Source organism: Rissa tridactyla, chromosome Z (genome assembly GCF_028500815.1).
Source record: "Rissa tridactyla isolate bRisTri1 chromosome Z, bRisTri1.patW.cur.20221130, whole genome shotgun sequence".
Lineage (NCBI taxonomy): Eukaryota > Metazoa > Chordata > Aves > Charadriiformes > Laridae > Rissa > Rissa tridactyla.
The window spans coordinates 18,513,736-18,534,066 of NC_071497.1; positions in this window are offsets into that span (position 1 = coordinate 18,513,736).

The window sequence follows — 20,331 nt, forward strand, 5'->3', positions numbered from 1 at the left end:
AAGGGCTCCAAAAAAAGTGTGAAGGAAATGAACTTTATCCTATGATGATCTGAAAGGATATCACAGGACATACTGAAGAATTAATGAAACACACTTCAAGAACCAAGGCTGCGTGACAGGAGGCTGGCTGTAACCAGGTTTGCTTAGTAAAATATTAAAGGCCATTTCTCCCTACCCATTTACTTTGACTTACTACAGAGCACTTTAGGAAGGGTAAGAGACTAATAGGTACTGAAGAGGCTGTGACTGCAGAGTGCAACAGAGGGTAATAGCATGAAAGTTCTGCAGAGAAAATCTGGTCAGAAAGTGTAAATCAAACAGGGTTGCCCCGGAAACAGACATTTCAGTAAAGCTAACATCTTTCAAGCAGCATTTTATAGATCAGCATTTGTTTTAGAAATGGAATTGTTTAAAAAATATCAAAATGGCATATTGCACCATTTTATTTATTTTTACTTTGAAAAGGCTTTCAGTAATGTTAAAATATTGCAATGTTTATACAAATATTTTGAAGATTGGAATGTGACCACAGCTTTTTTACCAAAACAGTTTTCCCTCCCAAATGAACCTCATGAATCATTTCTGAATGTCGACTTTTATTCCCACTCTGTATTAAGAATTACAGGGGGAAAAAAAAAAAGGTTGGGTGGAAATTCATTCTCTAACAAGTTCTTCTATGTGCTTTAGTTGCTGGTCTTAAACTTGTACTTTGTTGTATTTCATAAGTTCCTGCAGACTGCACCCTGCTGCTCATCAACTACCCAGATAGAAACAGGGCACAGAAAAAGTACGCAAATCAGCAGCAAGGCTTAGTCATGTTCCTCCAGGTCTTAGCTGACCTTGAAGCAAGGCTGAGTCATTAAAACACTCAATGGAAAGCACACAGCCAGGTCACTGCTTCATTCTTCAGCTGGAGCTGAGTTATGGTCAACTTTCTCGCTGCTCAGAAGATCAAAGGAGAACTCTGCCTCTTCTTCAGGCGTGGTCCTTCCCAAAGCTCACCTGAGATGAGCCAGGCGATCACCAGACCTCCCAGAGGGCTGTGCATTGCCTGTGAAGGCAGAACACTCAAAAAATTTATATTAGGCTTGCCTGAATAAGTTGTCCCAAAGTTGTCATTATTGTGAGTATTAACCGTTTCTTCCTAGCCTCACATTATAATGATCAGTATATAATGTTGAAATAGATGGATGATAAATCAAAGCCTTAAGTGAGGTGAAATCTCCTGGAAATGTGAAATAGATTTAAAAAAAAAGTAATAAAAATAATCTAGCACAGCACCTGTGGGTTTCGCTTTTATAGCTCAGAAAAAAGAATATTTTTACAATAATCCTTTGAACACACTCTAGATTAAGGCTGGGAAAGAAGTGGGTGTTCACACACACAGGATTGTGGCGTGATTTTTTTTTTTAAAGAGTAGTTATTGTTTTGAAAACGATCAAACTAGAGAATAATATACAAATCACTGAATCTCTCAGTCATTCAACCTGGAGCAAGCACTTAATCCTCCACTCCAGGCAGCAGATCTCCAGATATTCTGAATTCTGACCTGTACTGAAATGTTGAAGACAATTTTGCTAATCTTTGCTATATCAAAGGTTGTCGAGCTACCTCAGGGTTCCTTAGGTTATCTTTTAACTGGTGATGGGTGACCTGTGATAGATTTAGAGATCTGAGTGACCATCTGGAATGGTTAAGGTTCTCTCTGAACAACTTTGTTGACTGCAAGATATGTAAAGGAGTATTCAGGAGGGTGAATTCAATGTGGTGTCATCGCTCACAAAAAGTGACACTGTGAAAGAGCCATAAAAGTAAATCCTATGTATTTCTGCTTAATTCCATTATGTATTATCACACTGGTTATTTTGAATTTAGTTTCAGTAAATAGATGAGATTCTATTCAGTGGTATAAAAGAACCGTAGAAGAGGGAAAAAGATGCCGAAGATCATTCTAGAAATCTCCAACAAAAAAGCTAGCGATAAGAGTAATGTACTTTAAAATCAACTATTTTATGCTTGACCTGAACTAGAAACTAATCTTCCTAAACTTGGAGTCTCAGCTCCCCAGTGGAATAATTAAACGGATGTTTCTAGCTAGAATGTTTTACATTATATCACAATGGTTTAAACGTTCACCATGTCTAGGATTGACTCTGACTGTTCCTAATTTATCTTGAAGGAGGAAATTGCTCTGTTGTGGTTTTTTTCGTTGTTTTTTGTTTTCTTTTTTTTGTTTGTTTTTAAATCAGCTCAAGCAGGGTTGTTTGAAGCCACCCAGGAGGTGCAGGATTTTAGAAGCAGTCGTCCTATCAGCAGAACAAGGGCAAATGATGACGTAAATGCTGTGAAGCAGAGAGTGTACTATGTGAAGGTGCTCATAGCATTCACTGAGCCCACTGTACCACAAGGCAATGCATGCCCAGAGGGGCGGCTGGGTGCAGAAGAGCTCCCAGGCCTCTCTTCCCACCAGCTGCTCCAGCTGACAGGTCCTATGCCTGATCTCACAAGCGCTGCTGATAAATATGGTGACACACAGCAAAGGACAGTGAGTAAGATGCAGGTCTGGGAGCCGGAGCCTCCTGAGCTGCTGTGATGCTGTGGTCCAGGCTTGCTGGTGTGTGGGCACGGCATCTCTTCTGCATTTCAGTTGCTACATCTTCCACAGCAACTGGAAGGAACTACCCAACTAAAGGTCCCAGCCTACTATCAGGGCCTCCTGTTATCGTTTGCTGCTGTTACTGACATAGTCTCTACAACCCTGATGCACTTCTTCTGGCAGCCCTGCCGATGACATCTTTAAAAGGGAATCCTTTAGACAACCGCCTTTTTCATTCTCTGCTCCCACTCTCAGCTCTCAGCGCTGCCAACATCAACTAGAAGTTATTATTTCTTCTGTAAATCCGCCAGTTACTCCTACACTACTCCCACAGTCTCACAGTTTCTACGACTGCCCAGTGCCCCACAGTTCTGAGCACTGACCGCACAGACCATTCCTTGTGCACGATGTGAAGCCCACCACGAAGGGCCATGACCTTAGAAAGGAATTGTTTTCATTTAAGTACGGTCTTTCATAAGTGGGTTAAGAGTCTAATGGGTAAACGCAGGTCCTGGCCCTGGAGATACTCTTTAAGATCTTCAAGGAGCCTGTTTATCAGAGCTTGAAAGAAATCTCACTGTGGCCTTACAGTAAATCAAACGATCCCTTTCCCTGTGCTCTCATTTGTGGTTTGAATCATTTACAATAAGCCTGTTTTCAGAAGCAGAAACAGGTGGTTGGGTTGGGGGTGGATAAAACTCAAAGCTCTTTTATGAATGCAACTTCAGAGGAAATATGGTAAAAGGGCTATGACTGACCTGTACGTGAAAATATGAGATAAAACCAGAAGGTGCAGCCCAAGCTGGCTTCTAATCAGCTCGGTCTGATAGCGAGCACAGTCTTCATTTAAAAAGGTGCAAAAAGGTACAAAAAGCCACAAACAGTGACCCAGAATATTGGCTGTGTTGCGGTGGCTTCGTGCTGACAGATCAGCATGTGGGAATCATAAGTCCAAACCCGGAGAGCTCTGTCTGCAAAATCAAATCCTCAGGTGATGCTGGCCTCACACACCACCTCGCAGAACATCTTTCTTCCAGCTGCTGGGAGGGCTGAGGAAAAGACAAATATGGATTGCTTTGGTGGCCTTTGGAGGTCTCTGGGCACTGACACAAAGCAAAGATGCTGTGCGTCTTCTCTGCTTTGCTCAGGGCTGTGAGTGAGCAGCCAGGCAGTGACACTGCCGAGGAAAGGTGAGTGCAGGCTGGATTCTGCCCAGGATCAATTCCACAAAGTGAATTTTTCTCTTCAGTGCAAGGTATTTGCAAACATTTGGCACTATCAACTCAGGAATGCGAGAACACAAACAACTGGCTGTGTCCCAGCACTATTGGAGAGTTATTTCTAAGAAACTAGCAACAGTGATAATGTTCTATATCTTCTGCGACCCAGAAAAGGCAGCACACCCGATTCGGTGCTGGGTATCTATATGAGACGCCAGATCCATCGGGTTACTGAGGACTTCGCTCCCATGTTTAATAACGTTAAAAATTAATCTCATTCATGAAACCTTCCAAAAGCCATATTATGGGCTAGACTTTGCTTTTTATATCTTCCCTGCACTCTCCTGAAAAGCCTTTTTTTTTCACAGCATAAGCTTTTCAGAAGAAGCAATGCTTATTTTTGCACTGGTCTTAATATTAATTGCCCTGCCTTTAGCAAAGATGTTGAAATGTATAGGCAATGTGCCTTTTAGTAGGCTTAAACTTTTGAGATAATTTAAGTTTGGAGCTAGATGACAGGGGTTGCCAACAAATGATCTAGCAAAAAGAAACACTGAAGAAGATGAAAAAAACATTCATAATGCCTGAAGACTTCTACAAGTTTAATGCAGTGTTCTTTGTAAAAGTAGTTCATCCTTAGGAATAACACCAAGAAAACATGGAATAACATATTATCCATTAAGCAGCACTTTCACACATGCATGCCATTATAAGAAAAGGCTGCACAGAAAAGTCAGAGGAATGTTTTCTTTTCCAAACTCACTTTAAGTTGCTGATAAAGAAATTTGAACTCAAAGGCTGGATTGGATTTGGTCTAGAGAAGCACGCAAGGCAGCACGAACCCTCTGGTAAATCCCAGCATAGGCTAGCTGCACCTCAGGCCTGAGTGTGCAGGATAAGAACGTGCCATGTATCTGCAGACTCCCTTCCAAAGCCAGCAGATGGTCGCCACAGACGGGGAACAAATGGAAACTCAGTTTGGTTGACCTCCACAAGCAACTGTGGCAAATCGCTTTAATGCTGATGCTGGTGGTATTGCACATATTTGTCTCAAGCAACAAGCAGGACTCTGGTTTTGACTGGGGTGTTAGGGACAGATGTCTCCCTTCAAATATCCTTTGCCAAAGTCTCAGTCCATCCCTGAAAAATGATGCAAAGAGGACAGGCAATGCCTAACTGAGAAAAATGCTGAATGTGCACCAGAGGGGCTGCTGGGTGTGGGATGGATCCTGGGAGCTGCGTGAGCCAAGTGTCACAGTGCTACACAGAGTGCAAAGTTTGGGACACTACATCCCTGACCCACATGGCGAAAGTCACAAAGCCTCCAGTGTTTTGGAACATTTACAACTGAAGTTACTAAAAGCTTCTGGTTAGTATTTTGCACTTTTTGAAATAAAGTATTCAGCAGAGCTGATATTTATTAATTTTGAAAACTAAGCCATCTGGAGCATTAGCTGCTTAATTACAGCAGAAAGAGTCATGAATGAACAATGTGAAACACTTTCTATTTTCCATCTCAGAGTTTGTTTGAGCCATTTTGTTCCTTGATAAAAAAAAAGAAACATGCAAGCAGTCATGTTATGCTATTCCTTCAACTTTGTTTTCTTCTTTTCACAAAGTAAAAAAGCCCAGAAAACTCATGAACAAACACTTCCATACAAAAACCAAAACCTAAACCCTAACTATGCAGTGATAAAGTTCACTCTCTCTTTACAAAGCAGCGATGACAACAGTCACCACATATAGATGAATATGGAAGAAAAATAATCAAAGAAAGATGTTTTGTTTCTCATTTTATTATTGCATTTAATGTAATTTTTCCCCACCAGGTTGTAAATCACTTGCCTTTTTGTGCTTTCACTCATTCTAACCATTTCTGAACCCAGGGCAAAACCCAACTTGAAACAATGTGGACTTGATGAGTTTACTCTGCTTGAAACAAGGAAGCCTTTGTCCCATATGCCCTAGGCAACTTAAAACACAATGCCTCTATCCTCTTTTGCCATGAGACCCTCAGTCAACATTCCCCATGGTTTATGACAACTGAACCAACAATTAGGCCTGAGGCATTCAAACATGACATTTGAAATAGAGGGTGCATTGATCTGTATGAACCCTGTAGCGTGCTGCCGTTGTCTCCTGCAGTATGAAGGTACAAAGGTAAATTTAGAAGTTGCAGCTAGAACCAATCGTTTTTCACGGCTGCTTTTTCACTCTTGCTGTTTTGTGAAAGAGTGAAATTTAGAAGTTGCTCCATACAGTGTGAATTTTCCTGCATTTTTGAGAGGGGAATTTTACCAAACATTTTTACAAAAGTCTCCCTTCTCCCACATATGATTCCACAGCACTAGCTAAAGCACTCTTCCGCAGTGTCCCAGGGCATGTCTCAGCCCCTGAAGCTGTTCCCTGTTGCATGCTGATAAAGAACGAATGCTGCGTAACAGGTTTGTCCTGAAGAGAAACTGTCTGATACTGCAGATTCCCACAGCCTGCAATGCCTGCTCCACAGAAACGCAGAAGCCCCAGGTGGTTGTGTGATTGCCGAGTCAGGGGCGTTCAAGGTGGACCCCGAGATGTTCTGCATTTGTGCCACCCCTCAACGCGTGGGAGTATCAGAAGGAAGGAAGACTGAATTCAGGTACAACTAGCTAGTTAAAGAGGAGCTAGTAAAGAGAAAGCAGGATGAAACACATTTTCTGCACGTTAAGGATCTCTGGATGTACCTGAGGGCCACTTAACAGATCCTGGGGGAAGGAGGTGGTGATGCTGTTGCCAGCTTCTCCATGCTGGCTTTTCCATGATCATTCCTGCCATGTAGTAGTGACAACTGCCAGCAGATGAAACAACTCTCCAACTGGGAAGGCCACACCTGGATGAATGGTTACATGTAGATTATCAACAGTATCATTTGGGTGTTTACCTTCAGAAACAATAGTTTTCCGAGTGCCAGAAAACCATATTGCAAGATTCCGAGACCAGACGGACTGCTAATAAGCAGTATTAACACAGGACAAGGGAAAAACAACAGCAGCCTACAGTTTTTGTCAGCTGACACATTGACAAGAGATGGTTATTGCTCAACATTGTAGGGGAAACTGAGGCAAAGGAAAAAAGCAAATAAAAGTTATTTCAGTGCATACAGCTAATCGGTAACAGAGTAGAACTAAGTGCCCCACTTCTTGTGTTCAGACTGCTATGTCACAGTGCCTTGTATCCTCTCAGGTAATAAATTCTTTGGAGACCTCTGCTTCCTGCCCATCTGGTAATAGGCCCCGACTGGTTTTGAAACCTGTATAATGTGACATGTATTATGTAGTGTTCTTCAAAGGCTTGACTTTACATCATTCTAGCAGAGTGGCTGGAAGGCCCTGATGTTTGATAATGGTGAAAAATACTTTTGCTATGTTCATACATTGTTCAAAAAGGCAAAATTTCTGTATTTTTCATATTGGAACCCTCCTAAATGTTCAATTGAGTGCTAACTGTTTTGAGCAGGTTAGTGCAAAATTTAATTTGCACTCACCCATCTGATTCAAGGGGAGTGTAAAATATACTTGTCGCACCGTTTTCACATGTTACAGTAATTTGCTCAGCACGACTTCCTGGAGTTGAACCAAGTGGCTGAAAACAGCTAGCATTCAGGAATCTTACCACAGCAGACAGTAACAAAAAAAACTCCCTAGAAACACTGGAAAGAAATAAAACAGAAAGAAAAACAGGCTGAATAGAAGACAAGCATTTCTTAACTCTTCATTAGCTTTTCTTTAACATGTCCCCAAAACAAAGGCGCACCTGAGATGTGGGGAGCTGTATTGCAGAAGCATTTGGCAGACAAAGTACTTCAGCAACCAGATATCCTGCAATGATTTCAGTTTTGTCATGGTTTGCCACGGGTTGTTCCAAGAGACACTGAGCAAACTGGCTGACAGAAATCAACTTCACAAGCTTTTACTCTCTTTGTGCTCCAGTTTATTCTTCCAGTTGCTAAAGCTGTGTCTCACTAAAATGTTGTATCGTTTTAATCACTGTAAACAGGGTAACTGAGAATGCAGTGCATTGCTTAAGCATACTTCATGCAGCAAAGCACACAGGCATATGCTTATCTCAAGAAGGCGAATCATTCCAGGAAATTAAGCAATGCTGAAACTGAGTGTCTAAAGTCAAGCTCATGCTTTCGTACTTGGAAGGACCAAGTAGCCACATCTATTTTTCCCCTTTTGCTCTCCTGTGAGGCTTGTGCTTAAATCGCCTGCGCTGTTTGCACACCAATCTTGTGTAGGTGAAACCTGCAGCTGCCGCACTGAAGTCACTGACAGCACCTTAGCTCTTCAGGGTACTGAAACAAGTCTTGGTCTTTTCAAATCATTGATTCTCCAGGAGATGACAAAGAAAGGCAAAACAATCCCTTTGTAATGCTGAAGAGTCTCTTTGGTTTCTTAGGCTGGGAAACAACTGCTGCTAAGGTTTTTTTCAGCATGTGTCATTTTGCTGGATGGTTCCCAAGTGTGAGTGGAAATAGCAGTAACAGCAGTTGAAGTTTATCTGCAATAGGATTACCAGATTTCCTATGACAGTTCTTGGAGGCGGATCACTCCATTGTGCTCCAGTGGAAGAGATCTGAGACCTGCTCGGGAGAGGGAGGTCTCCACTTCAGCTTCTATTCAACAGCATCCAGAGCTTTTTCCTACCGTGTTGCACAAGCTACTGCCTTTGCCTTCTCACCTACTCTGCCCTCACGTGCCTCTTTTCCGTTATTCTGGCACTGGCAAGGGAGCTGCTTAATCTTCTGGACTGAGGTGCCAAGATGCTCCACCCTTCCTCCTACCGTCCCACAAGACTGTGGCTTACACTTACAGTTTTCTGCCTGCAACACCTAGAAAGCCATTTCTTATACCCTCCTCTCTTTTTCTGTTCCCCGTCTTCTTAACCCATGAATTCAATAGATTTTTCCACATGTGGAAATATCCTTTTTCTCCATGGTTAGGTTTATAAAGGAAAAATACGTCAGAGCAGAATTGATGTTATATTAAAAAAGAAGGGATGAAGAAGTGTTTGCAGGGGAGAGAGCACAATGTCCCTGTACCCCTTATACTCACTCCATACACACCCACGGCTCACATGAGATGTTCACTGCAGCGATTTGGGCATCCTTCATGCCCGTCGTAGCACACAGACCTCCCTTCACATGGCCCTTCCTTCCTCCTCCTTGACATGTCAACCAAGTGAGGGGCAGCATGGTTGTGGCTAGATCCTACTACAAGTAGTCATCCCAGCCGGCAGGCAGCTGCCAGACAGAATGGATATGGCTGGTTTTGCTAGTTTTCTGTCTAAAACTGGTGGTGCCGGTGTTAGGGTTACAATTCTTTGCTTAGCTGTCAAAGGTACTAAATGTATGGGAGCTTTGTTTCCTTTTGACCTCTTCTGTCTGTCAAATTCAGTGAAAGCTCACCAAAAAGGAACGTTATTGTGGACAGTGGGGATGATGAAAAGCAAAGCAGTTGCACGGGCCTTCTTTTTTCATATGAAACGTACAAACACACAGACACACAAACACTCAGGCACACACATAGAGACACACATATGCTTACCTAAACTTCTCCAAACTCATTTGACCTCTCAGGGGTTATTTTTGGCCTTGGTCTATAGCACTTTTCTGTAATTCAAAGTCACAATCCTTTCTGTCTGAGTATCAGAGGTGACATTTTACGTATAAACATAATTTAACCCCCTGACTTCTGGATGGAAAAAGTTACATGCAATATGTTAATATGAAAGAAATAACTGATGCACAAGCCATGGAAGTGAGCTTTGACTCAACTAATACCCTTTACAATGTAGTTTTATTTAATAGCCAACTACATTTTGACATTTTAAATCTAAAATTGAATGTTGAAAGGAGGAGGAGGTCAACTGCACTTTAATCTCCTAGCAAAACCAATCGCTACAGAATAATGATACAAATTTTGGTAAAATACAACAGAAGGACTGAACCCTACATTGTATTAAGCTTTGCTGACCTTTGGCTTACAAGTGCACATTCCCACTCTTCTCACTAGAGCCATTTATTCATATTTTTTTTTAAAGTTACTGCTTTTGCAAATAGTCGCTGGATGGTTGCCTCAAGAGGTTACTCAATTATTTATAATGCTGATGCAGAAAACAATGTATTCTGAGGAAGACATAAAGTTAATTAATATGTCTTCTTCCTTATCACTGCCTTTTTCACATTTTAATCCCATTGTCAAGGATGTTCTCATTCATTAATAACTCGGGCAAGTGAGTTTTGCCACACTCCAAAACACAAAGTTTGTTGTCTTGAAGAACTTGTGAGCTATATCTGCTTGAGCAAGAAACCTCACTTTAATGTCATGTCACACACCTTAATAGTTATTTTGGAGTTTATTTTGAAATACAGCAGCCACCTAGGCTTTATTAGTGGGTTTTTTGACATTGTATAGGCCAGTAAACTAAGTCTAAGATAAGTTAACTCCCTCTGCATTAACTTATTTTTTTTGCTGTAGGGAATTGCATTATTGATGTTGCTCCCTCTCCCTAAGTCACAAATCACTTATTTCATTCAAATCTGCAAATGTATTGCTCAGAATAATCAGTCCCAAACCACCAATTCAATCATTGATGCTGAGATAAACTCATTGCCCTTGTATGCTGAGCCAAACAATTTGCCAGGTTGCACTTGATAGATGGTTCCCTAAAATCTTTATAAAGTTGAAAATGTAACGTTCTCATTTCCCATATTATAAACTAACACAATATCAAATGGGCCTTCTAACTCCTTAATTAATTTACATTGTGTTCACTGAAGGTACCCTAGAACAACACTTGGACTCAGGTGGATGGTGTCTTCCTCATCCTCTGGAAATGCTGCACAATAGGCTCTAGACAAATAAAATGTCAGTCAGGATGCCATGATAAGCAGGCATGGAGAACTTTTTCTTCCCAGCATCTTCCTGTCCTTCTCCCTGTCTCTGACCAGTAAAGTTGATCTGAATGTCTGTATCTGTGTGGCTGGACAGGACAAATGGTCTCAGTGTTCCAGTCATTTACGGTGGGGAAGGGGCCAGCTGTGCCCCCTACTTTCCTGTGTTTCCCTGAAGGAGGAGTTTCATCCCCATACAAAGCCAGACAAAATCCCTTTGAGAGAGGGGTGGTAAAGGCATCCTTTGAAGTCAGGTATGAACACAAGGCTTCTATGCAAATATTATGCAAAGGAACCAATTCCCTCTTCCTTTGGTACTGATGAAGGTTTCGATCTCTGGAGGAGTAATCTAGAGGAAACTCATGAAAGAAGCCATTTTAGCATATTCTGTCAATGATGTTTTGATCTTCCATGTAGAGATTAGTATTTCTAAAAGTACGTTCCAAATAGATATAAACATTTTGATTACAGGCAAGACATCAAACACATTTTAAACCTATGTTAAGTGATGGCAGAAAAGTGACAACAAAAGAGCCTGAGTAAAAAACCACAATGCAATGCTAAGTAAAAAGTGATGATTTTCACTAATTAATACTTAAATTTATCTAGGACATCATAATACAATCTCTGAATTCTCTCACTAAGCATTTCTTATGTCTCAAGGACCAGCGATAATGTTTGATGACCACTGTCACGCTAAGACACAAAAGTATTAATGAAGCATTTAGGAGGAATAATATTGCCAGGATAATTTTGAAGCATTAATAACAGTAAACTACACTGTTTTTTATTAATTCCTTAAGATCGACTGTGTCAGAAATGACCAGTTAAAAGGCCATGACTCTGTTCAAGGAACCTTCAATAATTCCATACCTAATATAAAAAAGAAATACAATTAAAAACATGAATGATATCTGCTTTTATAAATGAAAGAACCCAATCTAGTTTTATATATTTTCCAAATAGGAAACACTAATTCCTTTCCATTTGGGAACATTTGACTGCAAATGTTATTAAAAAAATTACAACTGGTTTGGAGTTCTCTAAGAAGAAAAAGTACTTGAAACCATAAAATTTACTTTAAATGGTTCAAAAATAGGCCAGACTGACTGAAATTCAATTCAAGAATTTTTCATCCATATACTAAAACTTTGGGGTGTATTGTCTCCTCTGTAGATTTGTGAAGCTCTCAGCGGCATTACTTGGGCATAAATGATGAACCATATGCTCTTTCCAGCTTGTCTTAATGACAATGGTGCTTGCTAGAATGTACAGAGTTAAATGGATTCCCAAGCTGGAGGTCAGAAATAAATTTTTCTTCTGTGTCTATGGGCCACATTTTTCCTTCCCTCTCCCTCTCTCTCCCCCTTTCCTTCTCCCTCTCCCCCTGCCCCTTCTTCCCCTTCCCCTTTCCCTTCCCCTTCCCCTTTCCCTTTCCCTTTCCCTTTCCCTTTCCCTTTCCCTTTCCCTTTCCCTCCCCTCCCCTCCCCCCCTTCCCCTCCCCTCCCCTCTCTTCCCTTCCCTTCCCCTCCCCTCCCCTCCCCTCCCTTCCCCTCCCCTCCCCTCTCTTCCCTTCCCTTCCCCTCCCCTCCCCTCCCCTCCCCTCCCCTCCCCTTCCCTTCCCTTCCCTTCCCTTCCCTTCCCTTCCCTTCCCTTCCCTTCCCTTCCCTTCCCTCCCCTTCCCTCCCCTTCCCTCCCCTTCCCTTCCCTTCCCTTCCCTTCCCTTCCCTTCCCTTCCCTTCCCTTCCCTTCCCTTCCCCTCCCTATTCTCCTCAGTTTTATTTATCAGATTTCCATTTGAGTGTGTTGGTTTGTCCCACACAGACAATTTTACACATATAGAAGGGGAATGTGGACACCCTCACACTTTGGTCTTTCCTGTTTTTCTTGTCCATTTACTTCAAGTAGGCATTGTATGTGTGTATCAAAGGAATTGCACTTTAAAGCACTCCTCCAAAGGACAAATCTCAGCCTCAGAAAAACATGAGCAGTTACAATCTTTGAAATAATAGATTCAGAAAACTGAAAGGCTTGTGTCGTCATGACTTGGTGAGGTAAATGGCGGTATTGGTAGCATGACCCTTGAAAAATCAATTACACTCTATGTCCTGCAATCACTGCTGCTATTCCGCCCCTACCTCCTTCCCAGGGAAAGTGGTACATTAACATCTCCTTCTTTATGGGAGCTACTGCAGTATGGAATACAACTGGAGAACCGTGTGGGAAATGCTCCCTGCATATGTTCACGTGAAAGACCAGAAGGGTAGCCTGTGAACTGCAGAAGGGAACACAAAAAGTCTTTGTGAATGTCCCTGTGGAAGATGATGACCAGGAAACCCTATTCCAATACAAGTTCAACACCCTGAACATGAAACACAGTCTGGTCCTCTGCCTTAAGCTCAATAAACCTCTGCCCCCTCCAAATACCATGCTGCATTGGATTTGTGTGGCAAGGTTTTGGTAGTGGGGATGCCACAGGGATGGCTTCTGTGAGAAGCTGATAGAAGCTTCGCCCATGTCTGATAAGAGTCAATGCCAGCTGGCTCCAAGATGGACTCACTGCTGGCCAAGGCTGAGCCAGTCAGTGATGGTGGTAATGCCTCTGTGACAACATATTTAAGAAGGGGAAAAAAACCTGCTGATGTGGAACAACAGCAACTGGAGAGGAGAGGAATGAGAATATGTGATAGAAACAACTCTGCAGACACCAGGGAAGAAAGGGGGAGAAGGTACTGCAGGTGGTGGAGCAAGGATTCCCCTGCAGCCCATGGTGAAGACCATGATGAGGCAGACTGGGCCCCTGCAGCCCATGGAATTCCACTGTGGAATACGTATCCACCTGCAGCCCATGGAGGATCCCATGCTGGAGCAGGTAGATGCCCTGAATGAAGCTGTGACCCCATAAGAAACCCGTGCCTCCTGGCAGACCTGTGGCCCTGTGGAGACAGAAGCCCACACTGGAGCAGGTTTTCTGACAGGACTTGTGACCCCGTGGGAGACCCACACTGGAGCAGTCTGTTCCTGAAGGACTGCACCCCATGGAAGGGACCCACACTGGAGCAGTTCATGAAGAACTACAGCCCGTGGGAAGGACTCACGTTGGGGAAGTTCATGGAGGACTGTCTCCTGTGGGAGGGAGCCCATGCTGGAGCAGGGGAAGAGAACAAGGAGGAAGGAGCGGCAGAGACAAAGTGTTATGAACTGACTGCAGCTCCCATTCCCCATTCCCTTTTGCTGCCTGTGGGGAGGGGGTAGAGAAAATAAGGAGTAAAGTTGAGCCCAGGAAGAAGGGAGGGGTGGGGGAAGGAGTTTTAATATTTGGTTTTATTTCTCATTACCCTACTCTGATTTTCTTGGCAATAAATTAAATTAATTTCCTTGAGTTGAGTCTGTTTTGCCCATGATGGTAGTTGCTGAGGATCTCCCTGTCCTTATCTCGACCCACAAGCCTTTCCTCTTGCTTTCTATCCCCTGTCCAGCTGAGGAGGGAAGTAATAGAGCAGCTTTGGTGGGCACCTGGTGTCCAGCCAGGGTCAACCTACCAGACATGCTATTTCCACTTTGTATGAAGCACACCTAACTCCTCAGTACCATCAAATATATTTTTGCAACATTTCACTTCTATTTAAAACTTTTACTTGATCCTTCATTCTGACTAAAATTTGCAGCATGACGTTTATATGAGAGTTTTAATTAGCTCTATTTTATTTTTGGGACTTATTAAACGAATCTTTTTATGCATCACAGTGCTATGGGCCTAACTGCAGCTTCTTCCTAGCATGTGATAAAATATGCATCACTAAAGGCTGCAAATTACTTTTTCCACCTACCCTAACAAAATTGCGTCTTGACTTTTTTTGCTGCTGATACTCAGAAAATCAACTCTGTTGACATCTGCTGATGTCAGGAGGAAGAGTTGATGCAGACAGGGCACTCTGTCTTGTTTGCCTTCCCTTACTGCTGTTTCTAAAGCTTTTTTTATTGTAAGTCATATATAAACAAACAATTTATATGTGCTTTCATTTCTAAACTATTGCTGACATTTAAGGATGAATCTCACAAGCAGGAAGGGCTATTATTTCCTTCTCCACTCTTTGGACATAATCTTTCCCTCATTTTTTACTGAGTGAAACACAAAGTGGTTGAATCAATCCAAAAGACTCCCAAAATTTCCCAAATATGTTTTGAGTTCAGAATCCATTCACAGTGGTTGTATTTACATACACATACTGTATGTACACAAATGACAAAGACAAAGGTTTGAAATTTCTCTGTGAGGTCAAAGTTTCTGCACTATTTTCCATGCACAGTGAAGCAGCAGTGCGTGGGCCCTCCAGTGACACCACATGTTGCCATCTCACTCCGACAAGCTCATTTGGTATCCCTGGCTTGACACCCCCAGTCCGAAGCCAGAGCTTCTTGAGATCTGAAGCAACTCTTTCTTGCTGACCACAGTAAGGTTTCAAGAGGATAAAAGGACAATCACTCTGCCTTTCTGTAGTTTTTGACAATATAATCCTATAGAGTTTCCCCCTTTGTAACGTCCTGTCTTCTTAAGTTCACAGGCTGGACTGCAATCTCTGAATTGGTAGTCACCAACATTGCTTTTTATTATATGCCAGTCAATCCCTGTACTCAGTCCAGAATCATTATTTTCCTCATAGATTTTCCTATAATTCTCCTCACTACATTATCCGAGAGCTTTGTAAGTACTGCCTTTATCCTTATAATCTCCATTAGATGAAGCATTGTTATTTTCCTCATCTTAGACGGGTAGAGATAGGTCATGGTGAAATCAAAGTGTTCAGAAGAGTGCATTAATTGTAGGTGTCCATTTTAAATGAGGGAGGAGCTGACTTTCTCAAAAGGATTATCTTTGCTAGAGCATGTTACAAGGTGCACAACACAGATCTCATTGATTTTCCTAGCAGCGGAGACTGCTCAACCTTTCCTTAGTTCCTGGCAGCAAAAATATCTGCGAGTACTCACCATCTTTGCAAGTTGTCCCATACTTGATGGCAGGTGGTCACTGAGGCATCTGTGGCTGAATTTCTCTAGAGAGTATTTGGAGTAGGTGAGATTTATCCATTTCATGGCAAATGTGGATGATCTAGTTCTTTCTCTCTCTCTGTTCCTCCTTCCACTGAAACAACATGTCCACTATGAGATAAATGAGAGGTCTGTCCCTGCTGGCCATATCCACTTAGGAAATGTTAATCGAAATTTCAGTGTAGACTCTCTACAAGTGCCTTTGAAAACCTCCTAATCTATTACCACAGGAAGAAGCAAAAAAGCAGCAAAAATCCATAATTAAAAGACATTTCTAGTACTCAGTGCTGCAGAGACATACATGAATAAGAAAACACCCAGTTCCAGAAACTTCTGCAGGAATTTTCTTGCCTCCAGTAAAGTAAGAATGAGGTTCATTACAGCTTCCACTTGAGGCTTGCTCCCTCTGCAGTGTAATAGATATTGTTATATCGTCTCTGAATGGACAACAATGTTTCCTGAGGCTAATACAGTCCTAGTGGAGCATAAAACACAAACAGGGAAAAGTATTTAGAACCACTTCTCAGGGTTTCCCATGTTGGCATCTTAAACAGTGAAATCACTGAGTCAAATTTTCTACAGCAAAATAAGAGCTATGCAGAAAATGTTATTATTGTCTGTGCTTGCTAAGTGCTGCTGCCTTCCTTCTCCACAATGAGACAGGAGCTTTGTTTAAACTGTCAAATGCTCAAACGCTCCACTCTTATCCCACAGGAAGAATATGTGGGAGCCCTTCCTAAAGAACCTCACCTAAACAGACAAACAAACCCCAAATCCCCCAAAAGTTTCACTCCATCTCTGAAGCGCTGAGGTACTCTAAAAAAAGCAGTACTAACATCCTAAGGTTGCACACTGGATTAGCATTTTGATTTGCTTTTGCTCCTAGTGGTATTTGTCTAGTGGCTATAGCAATACATTAAATGATTACAAGGCAGCCCCAAGAAGTTCTCACGATGAATTGCAAAAGATGAATGGAAAATCTGAGAAAGATGGACACTAAAACCAAACAAGTAACTCCCAGAAAGAGAAAAATATTTGCATAAATTTGTGGCTCTAAAGAAAGTCTGTGGAACCTGAATTTGCATAATCTAAATGATGAGAAAAGTCAAGGATACTAAAGAGTATTTAGACATGTTGGTGCCAGGGCTAGCTCTTAACTTGCACAAATCACTTTGTGAGAAGGAATCCCATGTGCCCTGATCCTGGAGCCAGAAAAAGCACTAAGACAGATTTCCCAGAAGAAAGGGACAAAAGGCTGTAGTCTACTGGGAAACAACAGCAAAAAGAAAGACTCAAGGTCTGTGTAACAGTATCTAGTGGAGTCACTGGACGCTGTTCTATATTGAGGAATGGAAATACAAATTTTGGTAGCCTCGATCCTTATTGCATGTTTAGGGATCAATAGGTGAAGACAAGTCTGTTATAGCCAGCCCTCTCATAACTTTATTACAACTGAAATGCCCAGGAACTGCTGAATCCTCAAGCTGACGGCAAAACTTGGACAGATAGATGGAGTTGCACATCTGCCAGAAGCAGTAAGGCAGACAAGATCTGCAACCATGGCAATGTAGGCTTAGATACCTGACACTGCTTCAGTGGCTCTCTGTCCACTGCCTCCTGCTGCATGCCAAAAAACGAGCTGCAGTTTCCCTAGTAGCGCTCTGAAAATGATAGCTGTGCGAAGGAAGGAAGCAAAGAAGGGTCTCCTGAAGGAGAAAGAGGCGATGCTTCAGAACTGCAGACATCATCCTCTGCCCTTTGTTTTTCACTGTCCTTAATTTCGGCTCTTTAGATATAAGTATGAGAAAAAGGCAGCACTGGTGGTACTTAGTAAAGGGTATCAGAGGCTTAAAACCCCAGAATTTCTTCTCTATTCCCTTTAAAAATAATTTAATAGTATTACCATTCAAACATATGAAAGACTATATCCTGTTTAGTTTGCTCTTTCTGTGAAGCATGTAAATGCCTCAAACACCTTACAAATAAACAGTTTATGTTTTCAAGGTCTACTCTGTGTTGAAACATATGAACAGACAGCATAATTCAGCAAACAACATGCTGAGTTGCTTTTTAAGATTTAGAGCCTATCCAAGGAATGCTGATACTATCTTTAAACAGAATCTCCATTTCTGTCAGTATTTCATATATGGGGTCATGATACAAAATATGTACTGAGGCTCTTTGCCAAGGCTGGTAAGTGGAAGGACTCTGCTTAAGAAAAGTCTTCTGCTTAACTGTACTATGCTGTTTGTTCTCTTTGGTTTGCAGTTACTTGTGTCACATACTACGCAGTGACAGGAGAGGACCCCTTGTTTGCAAAAATAGTACCAACCACTCCCATGTTGTCTATTAAGAGAGCAGTTTACAGAGACAGTGGGATGGCAGCTACCGTTCCAAGGTGCATACCACCTTCTTTCCTGGTCCCATTCACAGTCTGAGCACCTATCACCTGAGTGCTCTGTTTTCACTGTTCTCAGCAATGTCTATGTTTCCCCTTTAATGGCTCTTATGGCTACTTATTTTGTGGTTTGACAACTTGCTTATTCCCCGCTCAATAACAAGACCCTGGAAGAAGCCACGCTCCAGGCATCTCTACAGTCTTAATGCAAGTAGGGATATGTCATTGTATCTTAACATGAAAAGTGGTAGGTCACAATTTATATTAATTAACGGCAGCATGTTTCTAAGGAAAAGCCTGCTCTGCATGAAGGAAAGAAACTCATTTGGCAAAGAGGAGCTGCTATCCCTTCTTCTACAAGTAAACCTACCCAGATTACAGGACTTCCTTTTATGTACACATGGAGGAAGATTTCATTAAAAGGCCTTATATGAAAAACTGTTTTAATCAGGTGCAACTGGGTTAATGGAAAGTCTCTTTCCCAGTGGTGATTAGTTTACCATCACACCAAAGTAGTCAGTACTATGTACAGCAAATTTGAAATCTGGAAGATGCACCTGTTGACATTTGGCCAAAGAAATTTAAGAGCTGCCTGTGCTTCCAGAGAAATGTTGAGAAGAGTTTCTTCATGAACAAAACTGAGTAACCACCAAAGGTAATTTTGCAGTCTGGAATGGGAATGGATTTATATTGGTAATCTGTAGACAGGAGTGATCAGAGTGAAAACAGTGGCTATACTTCATTGCCACAATTTTTTAAGTTTTATTGATTATTTTTTCCTGGCAGAAAGTTAGTATTTTTTTTTTTAACAAGCCTGGTAATTACACAATAGATACATTGGTAAGTCAGTGAATTTTCAGGGCAAGGGCCAAAGTCATAAAAACATGGATCCAAGTACTTTTATTCAGGTTTTTAATTGGAACAACTTAATGTACCACTCACTAATATAATAAAACTCTTACTAATTTCATAATCATGTTTTTTTTCATAAAGAAAATAATAGAATAAGAGAGTAGATTTTATCTCAACTAAAGATAGTTTCCAACTCTAGATTCTTTAAGTAAAAAGGTTAACAAGACAGATACCTTAGAGGGATAAAAGGTTATAGGGTCACATCATACACGGGTTTGAAAGTAGAGAACAAAATCAGGCCAAAATTGAATTATTTTAGCATACATTAAAGGCAGCTTGCCTTGTCTATTTTACACCTTTAAATTGAGTTAATTGGCCTGTGCTAGTAACACATCATGCATTCTGTGCAAGCCAATGCCACAGGTACATACAATTTGTAGACATAATAAATAATCTGCATATCCACAGTATCTTCAATAAGAGGATTTCCAAGTACCTCACAAGCAACTAAAGTCTTTATTTCACAATGCCACTGTGAACAAAGCAATTACTTTTCCTCATTTGGCAGGTGGAGAAATGAGATGACTTTGATACAGCCTGTGTCTTTGCATGGGCCACCACCCTCCGCTTGCACCCTTTGTGTGGGCTCCCTGAACAGTAGCCAGCTGCACCCTCCTGCCTCAAGGCTAATCAGCACTTGGGATTTGGATGTGGTTCTCATATAACTCAGTCCAATGCTGTCATCTCCATCACGCTCTTTTTGCCAGGTGGCAAACTTTAGGCTCCAGAGACCCATTGAATGTGGACTGACTGGTACACGCACAGAATGCAAGGTTTATAGTCACCTTTACTAGGTTATTAGATAAAAGTCATAGTTATCGAGTGTCACCTAGGTGACTATAATTGTGTGGCTTAGTCGAGACACATGGCAGAAGCTAAAATTTTGGCTCTTAGTTTGAAGAATGTTGCAGAATAGTGCACATGGTTCAGTGAGCAACCATATAAATTACATTCAAGTACATCTGAACACTAGACAGCTTCAGATTTGCTCTTTGGGAACTGAAACCTTTGAGAAAATATTTACTTTGCAAATACAGTTCATTTACAATGTCAGACAAGGTGACTCTCTAACATCATGGCAAACACTAGAAATTCCAGTATAATCACAACACCTCATTAAATATGAAAAATAACCTTCATGCACAGGCATGTTTTGGGGTTGCCAGCAGTAGCAAAGGAAATGTTACAGCATCTGACTGGATCAGTGAGTACCCCTGGG